Source organism: Amborella trichopoda, chromosome 7 (genome assembly GCF_054954075.1).
Source record: "Amborella trichopoda isolate Santa Cruz 75 chromosome 7, AtrichopodaSantaCruz75HAP2 v2.0, whole genome shotgun sequence".
Classification (NCBI taxonomy): domain Eukaryota; kingdom Viridiplantae; phylum Streptophyta; class Magnoliopsida; order Amborellales; family Amborellaceae; genus Amborella; species Amborella trichopoda.
The window spans coordinates 39,377,567-39,391,382 of record NC_142342.1 but is presented as its reverse complement, the minus strand read 5'-3'; positions in this window follow the sequence as shown (position 1 = coordinate 39,391,382).

Below are 13,816 nucleotides of genomic sequence, written 5' to 3'. Positions count from 1 at the left end.
ATTTCTTATTCTTCTGTTGTCTGCATTGGAGGCAACATTTTGAGTCCTTACAAGAATTAGTACCTGTATGATATCAGTGATTGTATCTCACGTCTATTATGAACTGACATTGTAAAAAACCATTTTCTGAAAAAGTTTGGTGATCCAATTACATACATTTTCTGCTGTTGTTTCTTTGAAAAACATTACTATGGAAAATATTGGATTGTCAAAGTCTGATTTCATAGACATTTTAAAGAAAACAGGCAAAGAAAATGACAGTGTCCTAGTCACAGTGATACCCTAAACAGAAGGCCTGAGCATTATGAACCTGGGCATGAAACACTGATACTTCGCTATTTATTGGGTGATGTTTCCCTCTGCCTTACATCTTTGCTCCACTGCCTGATGCCCACCTGTAGCAACCCAGGCATGCAACTTCCACGGGTAAAGCTTAGGTCAATAAAGCCTTTCATAAACCATTTTCTGGAACCAGCAGTATCTGCAGCCATTTGTTGGTTTGTTCATAATGGTTCATAATTTGTTCGGTTTTACTTTCATGGATTTCATGTGGCTCCATATTTATTTATCCATTAACTTTCTGCTGGTTAATGATTTTGGTCGGAGATTTACTGTTGATATGGTTTCTTTGTTATGAATGGTCCTTTCCTATTTTTGTTGATTATTCATGTAGAAGTGTGATAATCCATGTTAACGGATACGTTCAATTTCTATCATCAAAAGAAACCTTTCTCATTGGTGATGTGCTTTCTCAGTAGGTATTACAGATGATCTGTAAAATGGAACCAACTTGTTCATTAAGTATTATTTGCATTGCATGCTCAAAATGCATTTAGTGGATGGTGTCATATGTTAGCGTTAATGGTACTTGTCTCAATTCTGAATCTTGGGTGTGTTCCTTTGTCCATCTGCTACATATCTAATAGAAAATTTTCATTTAAAACATGCAATCATAGAAACGATGGAAAGTGACTCATCGGTATGGTTCATGCATCGACTAGACATAAGAAAGCACATAATCTTTGGTTGAGGGATTCATTAATGCAATTAGGTTGTTCAATCCAGATGGGCTTGTTCTGGATGTGTGATCTTGGCATCAAACAGTAGAAATCAACATGGCATGATAACATTGAACATGGCGAAATTCTTGAGTTCTTTGTAAATGGATCACACTATGAGTCTATGATGAAACTATTTAAAATGTTTTATAAATGACAAACCAACACAACATAATGGAGTTGTTGGGCTAGCCCCAAAGGCCGAAAAGTGATTGAAAGGTGCAGCTATCTCATTGTATGATGCCAATGTAGTCTGGTAAAGCTCACTATTGTAGATGAGGATCTTGATGGAAATTTTAGAGCTTAAAAATTGTGCATTTACATGCTGGATTTAGTAGGTTCAGAGTTTTTCATGTATGCATGCTTCGGCCACTTTCATACTTTTCCTGTCAAGAATGTTAGTGTCCAGATGTATCGTGCTACTGACCTGGAGGTAATAAATGCGATATTTGACGTGAATTAATGGGAGGAAGGCGAGGAGATATGCTGTGGATTCTTTCAATGGCAAAAAACAGGCTGTTTAACCACATTTATTTTATTCAGCTTCTATCCATGGGAAATGAATGAAATCAGCATTTCCTTTATTATAATGTATAAAATGAAGGGTATGTATCTTGCTATTTTTTCTTGGACGTGTTTTGTCTCACTTTTACGCCATGACAATGATATGATTGAGCATGAATGAATGCATGAAGCATTGGGTAACTGTTACAAGAGATTGACCGACCATTCCTTTGCTCCACATTATATGCCTATGAACACTAGAAATGTTTCATAAATACCTACAAGCGCAATAGTCTTGAATTAATTATTATCAGTATATGATGTGCATCAATATAGTCTGCATGGTTCGAGATATTCAATAATGATTATATTTATGTGGATGTAGTAGCAGTTTAATGGTTGGCCATGCACACATTCTTTGGCCTCCATTCCATACTATTCATGTGAAGAGTGTTTTGATGTATCGGGCTAATTATGCTGAGATGATGAATCAAATAGTTGATGTGATTCTATATTCATTATGCAGCTTTTATTCATGTGAAATGCATTCAACTCACTTCAGTTCTTTTAGAAAGTGCAATGAAGGGTTTATGTGAACGTGATGCTACATCTTTTGTATATTAGTCATGTTCTAGTCTTGGATTCTCTAGGTATTATGCTATTCATGTGGCATGCTAGGATTGTGACTGCAATGCTGTGAAATAGAGGCCACACTTTGTGCTTCTACATAAGCGGTGAACATGAGTACCCATGGCTAGGACTTGATACTCATGTCTGATGATGCTAGGAACTGTTGATGCAAGTCCTATAGATGCCTTGTTTCCATGGATGCTTTTGATGTCTGAAATATATTGATTTCATTGTATAACCTATGAGTGATTTTAAATGGACTGATTTCATTGTAAAGCTTTTGAGACATTTTTTAATTCCTTGCCTGTACATAAGCTCTACTTGATGTGATGCCAGAAGGTGTGGACCAAATGTGACTTCTTCCAAGTGGCATGATTATTTTCACACGAGGATACATCTATGCGTCATGCTTGTGTGGATGCTGAAAGAAGATACAGGAGTTACAATCGAGTATGCTTGATATTTGGCACTCATATTTACTTTTCACTATGAGTAGAATCATTTTTACTTTTCACTATTACATTATACTCATATTTGTTTTATACTTGTTAGCTTTCAAAATTATCAAATTGTTTCACGTGTAACACAACCCCTCTCAGCCTCCTCCCCCCTCTTTCTGTCACTCTTTTTTTATGCCAATGTTTCAAAGCAGTAATTAGAGGCCCTGTGAACATCCTCCACTAATTTGAAAAATTAGATTTTCTTCTTTCTCAAGTGTGCTTTGTGTTTTTCTACAAAAAGGAAGACTGTTTTTTCTACCAAATGAAAGATGTGCGTGTACACATGCATGCACATTCTGACTCTTCAGGTTCCATGGTGGATTGCCTCTACTAATAGTCATGGGGAAACTCCAAGTTTCCCCAGAGTTTCCCCATGAGGGGTTTTCTAGCTGCTCCCCAGGATAATCACACACTTGGACTTCTCCACAAGAGAATGCTTTGAAAATTTAAGTGGTCTGGTTTTCACTTTTTTCAAAAAGCAAGCTTCTGACAAAATGGGTACTATTTGTGGTGAATCCGTCATCCAACTAGGAGGCATCCGGAGGATTCAAATAGAGCTCGTTGATTGCCATTGTGGAAGCAGCTAAAATGGATTTGGAGTAAGTATTTTAGTGGCATCCAATCGGGTCTGCATTGGTTCGTGTACAGGCAGCTAAAATGGCACTTAATTCTGGTGCAAGTGGCATCCAGACATGCGCTATTAAAGACCAATTCTCTTATGTACCATGCCCATTTTGCTCCTACCCAAGCCACTTGGAACTTTCTTGTAAAAACATTGAGCAATGAAATGTCACTGTTACTCCATTAGTGCCTTCCCTGGTGAAATGCCACTGTTACTCAATTCACAACTCTGATATCCGTTGAGCTATTTTGAGGATCTTACATGTTGTTCCTGGGTTTATTACACACTCTTTGATGTATTAACTTCAAAACACTTAGTGGGTTGCCTTGAAGATTGATTTGTATGTTGTAACTGAACTTCCATCTAAGTGCTACTCAAAATAAAAGAACTCTGCCTTCTATTTACAGGTTACTCAAGAATAAAGAAAAGGATGTATGAGATGAACAATGGAATCTGCTAAAGAAGTCATAACGCGTGCCTTTTGATTCATTCATACTCCTTAATAATGAGATATCAGTAAAACCATAATTAAAAACATGATGGGCCAATACTTTAACAAAGAAAATAGAGACAAATACAACACTTTCAAGAGAAAGAGGTTCTCGTTCCATACAAAACGAGCAACGAAAAAGTAGTACAAAACATGTTTCTTGATCTAGCAAAACCATGGAATGCATCTTCCTTATTAACCTGTTCTTTCATACTCATGCTTATCTATGTCCTATAATCCATGCAAAGATGCATATATCACATGATTGTGCATGTCATAAGAAGGGTGAGTACTTTAAACTTTCCCTTAACCTGTTCCATGCCTGCGTAAAAAAGTTCTATATGAACCCATACTCTAATTATTATTCCTTTTTGAGCTAATAGTTTGCAATAGATCATAGAAACACACAGTGTTTTGTCATATCTTTTGCTACTTGGTGCCTTAGGGATTTGCTATTACCACCGAAGAATGGATCAGAATATCCAATGTATCAAATATCTTGAATTTCAACCCATATTTTAGATAAGGATTAGCAAAACATGTGTGCAACTACAAACTTTACATGGGACACCACCTACACGTAAAGTATACGAGGCCCTGGTTCTTAGCTGTCTTATCCGAATGGACAGTTGAGATACCTTTAGTTAGGTTGTCATGGGTTAGCACTTTAGTGTGAGAGCTTCATCGAACAGAAATACCCTATCTACATCGAGAGACAAAGTATACTAAAAAACATATCGCATAAAAGCAGTAAACTATGTGTAGACTTCAAGGTTCCAATGTTGAGGCACAACAACAAAAGAATCCTAAGCAACCTGAAGCATAGAACCAATGCTTCAACTCCCACACACATGTAACAAGAACAAGCAAATTCAAGGCCTCTGCCAGAAGTTTGGTGATTGTCATCATGGTGAGTATAAGATGCATGGCAAGTATCCCTCCTCACCCCAAAGCCAATGATTCCGCATGTAAAATTTTAATGTCATGTGAGCTGATGCCTACAGGCAAATGTAACCAGCCTTTAATAGGATGTATTAAATTAAATTTCGATGGCAATTCAATTGGAAATCCGGGATCTGCTGGAATAGTGGGATTGCTTAACAATTCTAGTGGAGAGGTGATCCTTTGTTGTTCGGGTCCTTATGGCATGGGGACTACTAGCAAGGTGGAAATAAATGTTAGCTTTATTGCAAGGCTTGAACCTCCAATAGGAAAGAATTTTGGAGGCTTCTACATTGTAGAAGGGTGGTGTAACAAGAACTAGAGGCCACCTTGGAGTTTACAATCTATTTAGATTAGAATGTTGGACATTTGTGTAATTCTTGGCGAAAGTATGGAGATAACCTTTACTATTATGTCTATAGAGAGGCCAATAACATAGCTGATGCTTTGGCAAGAAGAGGGGTCTATGCTCTTTCTGTCTCTAAGGAATTACTTCTTTGATGTAATTGTTCTTACTCAATATTAATGAAATCAATAATTTGGCAAAAAAAAAAAATAATGTCCCATTTAAATATTGTTCCCTCCTAAAAGTTCATCTTAGTTGGGTTTAGGATCTGAAAGTGCATCCTAAGTCACTCTAGATGCTTTTCTACATTGGAAAAAGTTTATATAAAGATGCTACCTTATAATGTAAAACTACGGATGCCCCTCAAAAATCCATCGGAAAAGGTAGTTTTAATGTTGAAAAACCCTTTGATTGATCATCTCGACATTGAGATGGACTATGAAAAATAAAAAGATTTTAAGTCTCAGAAATAGTGTATTTTATAACATATTATCTACATCGTCCATTTTCAAGATTTTCATATGTTTATAGATTTACTTGATTTTAACCATTTTTTAAATTTAAAATTTTATAACTAGATATAAAATAGATTTTGAGATAATCCTAAGAACATTTTACATCAAAATTATATACCATGATAAAATTTGAAGGTGCACCTTACCTCTATAGCAACATATGCATCTGTATGCCAACTACACCCTTCTACATTTGCCCTATAATTTTGCTGCAAAAAATGGTGATGGTGAAAAATGAATAAAGGGTCCAAAAATTCAGTTCAAAATGATCCAAAAATTAAGTTAAAAAAAAAATTCTCTTTTTTCAAATCCATGATTATAGTGGTTGAGATTATTGATCTTTTATGGGAAAAAATTATAAAATTTTAAGCCCAAAAATCATCTTTAAGGAGGATTTTTTAATGAGACTGCATTTGAATGGATGTATCAGACGACACGCCAAAATCCCAACTTTCTCCAAAACATCTGAAGTCATACACGATAACATAGGCATATCAATCCCAGCCATATTATTTATTCTGAAGGATGTTTAGAGAGGAGATTAATATGAAGCATACAGAGGGACTCTGGATGATCTTTCGAGAGGATATTAATCTGAAAGATATTTAGACTGGAGATTATTTCCAACTTTCAAAGAAGCCTGTAGAGAGCATGGTAAGAGGAATGATGTGATGAGGTTAATCATATAGAAATAATTAAATTTGCAACCCTAGCATCCAAGCGTCAGGATGGCCGAGTGGTCTAAGGCGCCAGACTCCAAGTTCTGACATTTAGATTATTTTTTGAATTTTGTGTTAGGACTTGGGACTCCTAGTCAATCGAATTGACAAATTTAACTCATAGTGCTTTTTTTTTTTTTTTTTTGATAAATATTACTTATTGTACCCTGTTTTATGCGGCCCAACCCGTATGTGTAGAAATGCCTCTTAATAAATCTATTTTTAAGATGGATTTTTGGACTTAATTTATAAGAACATGTAATCTTTAATATTGAGATCATATTAATAAATAAATTTTAAAAACTAGAAATAATAATTCTAATAAGAAAATATTTGTATGGTTAGTCTCATTGTTTTTAGATGGACTACTTGCATCCATCTTTAAGATGGATGCTTTACACTTTTTGGACCGCATATGTTATGCAGTCCAGCCCGCATGAACAATTTTCCTTACTTATTAGATTACAATGATGAAAAGCAATCACAAAGATTACAAAGAACCATGGGGTATAGTAGTGAATTAATTAAACTCCCAATACTACGAGGGTGTTGTTTGCAAAAGGTTGCAACCCCTCCAAATTTTATTTTAAATATAATTTTGGTGTCAAAAATTATTGATATGACTTGAGAATCTACTTTTATTTCTAATTATAAAATTTTAAACTCAAAAAAAGGTTCAAATCAAATAAATCTATAAACACAAGAAAATATTGAAAATGAACTGTCCAAATAATATGTTTCGATGTATACTATTTTTTGGACTCAAAACCTTTTTTTTTTTCATAGATAGCCATACATCTCGATGTTGAGATATCAATTAGAGGGTTTTCCAATGTCAAAACAACTCTTTAGGATAGATTTTTGAGATACACCTTAAATGTACATTTTACAATTGCAACCTTATATAATTTTTTTTTCCATATTTTAATGATGAAAAACAATCACAAAGATTACAAAGAACCATGGAAAATCGTAGTCGATAAATTAAACTGCCAATACTATTATGATAAAAAGCAATTGCAAAGATTACAAGGAACCATGGAATATTGTCAGGTCTGAAAGAGAGACCCCTTGTTTGGCTAGTTGATCAGCTTCAGTATTTGCTTCTCCATAAACACAGGTAAAAGAGATGTTCAAAGATTCACTGATGTCAACAATTTGCCTCCATACCGATCTCAACTTCCAAGGCACTGTCTGGTAGCATTTTGTGAGTCACTTTCCATCAATAGAGTAGTACCCATCCTTAATTCTATAAAGTCAAATGATATTCTACGCTCATGGGAGTAGAATATGTATTTACTCCCTGACTTAAAAACCCATCTAGAATTAGTTTTAGGACCCCAAATTTTGGGGGATGTAATCTCTTCAACCTATAGATTTAGCTTCCATAAAATAAAAAAAATCTTAATTGTATCCTCTGAGCACTTGAAAAAACAATGGCTCTAGATTCAATGGAGACCATCAAACTTTTAAATGATGAGTTTTAAGTGTTAGAAAACTCAAAATTTAAATTTATTTTTTTGAGAATAATCACCTATAATTTTTTAAGTCATTCCCAAAATTTCAGATTGAAAAAATCCTCCCAAGTCTATTCACCAAGGGAGCAGAAGTACACCATGCTCCCGAGGGAGCATAGTATATGTTCTCTTCTATAAAAGCTTTACAAGCTTTACAACCTGTAGCAAAGCAATTCAACCTCATTTACTGTCACCAATCAGCACCACCTGAATTATGACAAAATCATTACACCCCTATGGTCTTTAAAAACCCACCCACTCGAGTGGTCCAGGATAAACCATTAAACTTCAGCTTTACAAAGCTATAAGGAGGAACCCATGTACAAAAAAAAACTTTTGAGAATAAGTGCACCCAACGACACGAAATTATTAACATTTAACATAAGATCCACCCTGTAAAATTTCTGAGCATTCTCTATGAACCTCTACCAATTGATTAAGGTATCAAATACCCTATTCATGAGAATCTTCCAGCTACTCAGGTCCAAGCATGATTCTTTTTTTCTTTTCTTTTTTTTTTTTTTTCTTATAACAAACTTGTTACGAGTGGTTTTTAGTTTTATTATTATATGTCACTATATTTTAGTCTAATAAAGGTGATGACCTTAAACTTTCTCTTAACATGTAACAAACATCAGTAAAGAAAGTGGGTTGCATTAGGTAGGCAACGAGCATAAAATTTTATCATATCTTATCATAAATCATGAACCTACATTATTGAAAAAACAAGATTCATGCAACTAACCCCAAATAATTAGGAATGGCTTGGATAATGATAATGATGATCTTATCACTATATTTATTTATAAAATATAAATATGTTGACGTTATACTTAATTTGACCCCGTGTTCGAAAACCTGCCAGTTAGATCGCTACTGATGGGGTGGCAATTCCGTTAGGGCCAGTTTTAAGGTACACTAGGTAAGATGACACACTCCAAAAAATATTGAGACTAAAACCGGCCGGTTCAATGTTGAACAGGCGGTTTTTATTCAAAACTGATCCGTTTTCCTAACAGGTCCGGTTTGCCATTGTTTTCGTCCGTTATAACACCGTTTTAACGCATCAAATAACGGCCGTTATTTGACACGTACCCGTTATTTTTCATAGAACAAGTTTTTACAGCTTTTTTTTTTTCTTCAATTTTGTAGTTTTTTTTGTTTTTTCGGTCAAATATTGATGGTATACACTGTAAAGTTTCTATAGATAATCGATTATTGAATCAAAAGTCGAAAAACAAAGAGTTCTTGGCATATTGAAATGGGGATTTTTTGAAAATTAGAAATTTTCGTCATTCTATCAAATGCAGCTTTAATACCTCATATATTTTCATAAAAATGGAGGGCTTTGATTGATTGTTGAAGGATTCAACGTTTACATATTTCAATTTTTCCAAAACAATAAAGATTTGAGGGTTTTTGGGCCCGAAGTACTACTGCTCGAAGAATTGTTTTTATCCAAACAAATTGATTTCTCATCAATCAGTTGATCGATTTTTATCAAATTGATCACTGAAGTTTGATCATAAAGGCCTTATCTATCAAATAAACTAGTTATTTTGATTTACTATTGATTAAATGTTTTTATATCGATTTTTTTTGCTGCGTATTTTTTTGAAATTTTCGTGAAGTGAAAAATCCGCAATGTTTTGAATAAAGATCTCAATAGTGAATAAATTTTCATGAAATATTGGGGCATTTGAATCTTAATTGAAGTATCTATCATATCCCGATGTCAATATATTTAAAAAATCAAAGATTTGGGGTTGATTTCGACTCTAAATTTTTTGTGCTCTTTGGCTCGATTTTAGGGTTCTTAAAAAATATATATTTTTTAATAAAATTATGTTTGGTTTTATAGAAATATGTAATTTGTGATGAATATGAGAAAAAAAGAATATATTCTTTTTTTTTATTTTATATATTTTTTGGTGAGCTTGTTCGGTGTTTTTATTGTTATATGTTTTTTTACAAAAATATGTTTTTTTGTGATGAATATGAGAAAAAAATATTTGTTTCTTTTTAATGTTATATATTTTTGGTTAGCTTGTTGGATTGTTTTTAATGTTTTATATATATATATATATATATATATATATATATATATATATATATATATATATATATATATATATATATATATATATATATATATATATATATATATATATATATATTTTTTTTTTTTTATTTTTTTTTTTTTTTTGTGATGAATATGAGAAAAAAAGTATTTATTTTTAAGGTTATTTTTTGTGTATGTTACTGATGTCTATGTTCTCAACTTCTTGTTTAGTTGTGACATTTTCTTCTAATTTGTTTTTTATTTGTTACAAGCTATCTATCATTTGTTGTAACTTCATACTCCTTAAATCTATTTATTAGCCTCTATGAAGAAAAGCGGTAGAAACTCAAAAGTGTTTTACTCATCTCTCATGTTTCGACATGCTGAAATGGATAAAAACTTAACCTGTTTTTTTATAAAAAATCAATCTTAATTTTACATTTTAAAGTTGCCATCTTATATAGTTTATTTTTTTTCACGTTAAAACCCAACGCAAAAGGTTAGTGAGTAAATGAGGTTTGGTTATTTCAAAATCGATTTGGCCATTTGAAAATCGAGTTGGCCATATTTTTTTAAAATATGTCATTTGGCCCTTTGAAGCAGCAGTTAACACCTTGACCCACACCCTGCATTTGATAAACAAGTTACTAAGTAAATGAGGTGCTCTCTCTTACTACCTTGACTCACAACCCTTCGAAAAATTGGGAACATCATGTTACAAAAATATACCCTCTCAAACCCAATTCTAAACCGTATTAAAGGGTTTTTCAACTTTAAAGCAACATTTTTCAACATCAACATTAAAACAATATAGAAGCATATATTGTCGCATCATCCATTGTTAGTTGGACTTTGTAACTTTGCCCATTGAATTATGTGAAATTATAAATTGTCTTGCATATTTTTATAATATTCAAATATTAAAAAAAATATATAAGATAAATGTATGTAATATGATGGTGAATACGTAATCTAAGTTTTTCTATTTTTTTAAAATTTGTTTTGGGGATTTTGACCCTTTTTTTTAAAAAATAAAATGTATTTGACTGGTTAATCCGGTTAACCGCTCTAGTTAGTCCGGTTCCGGTTCGAATCGCTCCCAGCCTCATGACCGGTTAACTGTTCAGGTTCGATTTTACGAACATTGATTTGACCCGAGCTTAATGTTACTTCTTCAAACATACCCATGTCTACTTTAGCCATGGAGATTATAGACGACTATATCCAAGTCCTTTTCTTTCTATTTTCCTTATTTTTTTGTTCAATGTTCTTTTAAGCTTTTTTTTTTTTTTTTGGTCAACGTTAACTTATTACCAATTCAAAGTTACATGTAATAATACCTTTGGACAGGAAGCTCCTAACATACCCATGTCTACTTTAGCCATGGAAATTATAGACTACTATATCCAAGTCCTTTTCTTTCTATTTTCCTTATTTTTTTGGTCAATGTTCTTTTAAACTTTTTTTCTTTTTTTTTTGTTGGGTCAACGTTAACTTATTACCAAATCAAAGTTACATGTAATAATACCTTTGGATAGGAAACTCCATAATACAAACGAAACCAGTACAAGGACTACGATGCAATGAAATGTAGATGGTACTTTTTCTGTTCAAAATATAATAAAGAGAAAATTATATAAAAATATGTTATACTTTGCGATATTATCGATATATCAAATAGTTTTTGTTATTTGTATGTCTGTTTTTTATTTTTTATAACGTAATTTTTAAAAAAGATTATTTTACCCTTTTTCGAATGTTGAACATCTGAATTGCTGAGATTTTTGGATGTTCATCATCCGAAAATAGGCCTAAAGTTAAACGTTAAATTTTTTATTTTCGGATGCTAAACATCCGAAATTAAGGAATTTTTGGATGTTGAACATCTGAAAATACCCCAATAGTTTAACATTAAGTATAACATTTTCAGATGTTGAACATCCGAATTTAAGAGATTTTCAGATGTTCAACATCCGAAAACAGAAAAGATGAAGGTTTATTTAACTATCAGGGTATTTTCGGATGTTGAATATCCTAAAATCTCTTAAATTCGAATGTTCAACATCCGAAAATGTTATACTTAATGTTAAACTATCGGGGTATTTTTGGATGTTGAACATCCGAAAATTCCTTAATTTCGGATATTCAACATTCGAAATTAGGAAATTTAACATTTAACTTTCGCCCTTTTTCGGATGTTAAACATCCGAAAGAGGGTAAAGTGGTCTTTTTAAAAAAAGTGCGTTATAAAAGGTAAAAAACGGACATACATATAATAACAAAAACTATTTAATATATTCGTAATAATGCAAAGTATAACGGATTTTTATATAATTTTTCCTAAAATAAATTTTTAAGATGTGTATATGTTATCAAACAATCAATGCCATTGATTCTAATAGATATAATGATTATTAACCATTAGATCTTTCCATTCTACTTACTAAAGCAAAAATAATAATGTCTCCTTGCATGCAAGAAATTATGATTAATTTTTTAATATTGTGAATTTCCTTAAATTTTATTTTCCATTAGAAGAAGAAATAAACTTTCACAAAAATTTTGAGCTTTTAATTACAATATTTTTTAAATTTTGAGCTTTTAATTACAATATTTTTACTTAACAATGTTTTTTGCCATTTTAAAAATAAGAATTCATCAAATAAATTGTCCTTATATAAGAAAATCCTAATGGATAGAAGGGAAAAATATCATTCAAGTGGTGAAAAGTCAAAACCCCTTACAAAAAGTATTAAGGGGATCAAACAGCCCAATTAAATTATGGATGTACATATAAATTCTCAATTTACACAAATACCTCCTCAAAAATCCTTAAAACTTAAATGGTCTCTATTTAGAGTTAGAAATCTTAAACAAACAGGGGACTTTCAAAAATTTGACCCACCGTGAACAAGCAGGTGTACTCTCATTATTTGGTTGATGTAGGTGGATCAAAATACCTAAATGGTCCCTACTTCTTTAGGCTTTACACCCTAAATAGGGGCAATTTGGGTATTTCAGACAATATTTTTTGAGGAGATATATAAGGGGCATAAAAATTGAAACGTACACTTCCTAGTGGTTATTATTTTGTTTTAACGAGTGTTTGCAAAATTGACCCAGAACGGTTAATTAGACATGGGGTTGGAAGCAGTTTAACCAATCTAACTGGTAAACCGGTCGATTCAATCGTTCTAACCGGACAAGTCTCGAATGGTCAAAAAATTATTAAAAAAATACAAAAAATCTACTAAAATATGAAAAACATATAAAGAATGATTAAAACAAAATACATTCAAATGAAGTCGAAAATTAATAACAAAAATGGATTTTAAAGAATCGATGCCTTGGTGTATGTTTAAATTTTTCCAAAAAATATGTACAAATATAAAAGTGAGTATTAAAACAATTTATAATCTTTACTATAATGTAAAAAAATATTAGAAAATGTATTACAAACTAAATTCATTAATTTTTTAATTCTACATACAGTTTTTGAGTTTTTTTAAAGTACCGACCGATCACTAAAACCGCCTTAAACCGGAACCGTCCAGTGGCCGGTTCCGATCTAACCAGGCGGTTACCGGTTAGATTGCTTGGTTTTTCCAACATAGGTTTTGACTCACTCAATGATTGCCTGGTTAGATTGTCTGGTTTTTCCAACATAGGTTTTGTACTCCTTTCTATTTATTTTTCAATACGGGGAACTTAGAGTTTTTTAAATAAGAAAAATATCTTCATATTTTTTATTTTTAGGTTTCATATCTTAATAAACCCAAAGTTTCAAAAGATATTTTCTAACTCATGGCCACTTTAAACCTATTTTTTAATCTAAATAAATATGAGAAAGACATGTTCTTTCTAAACCAATCAATTCTTTCTTCACTTATATATCACAAACTTCTCTCTTT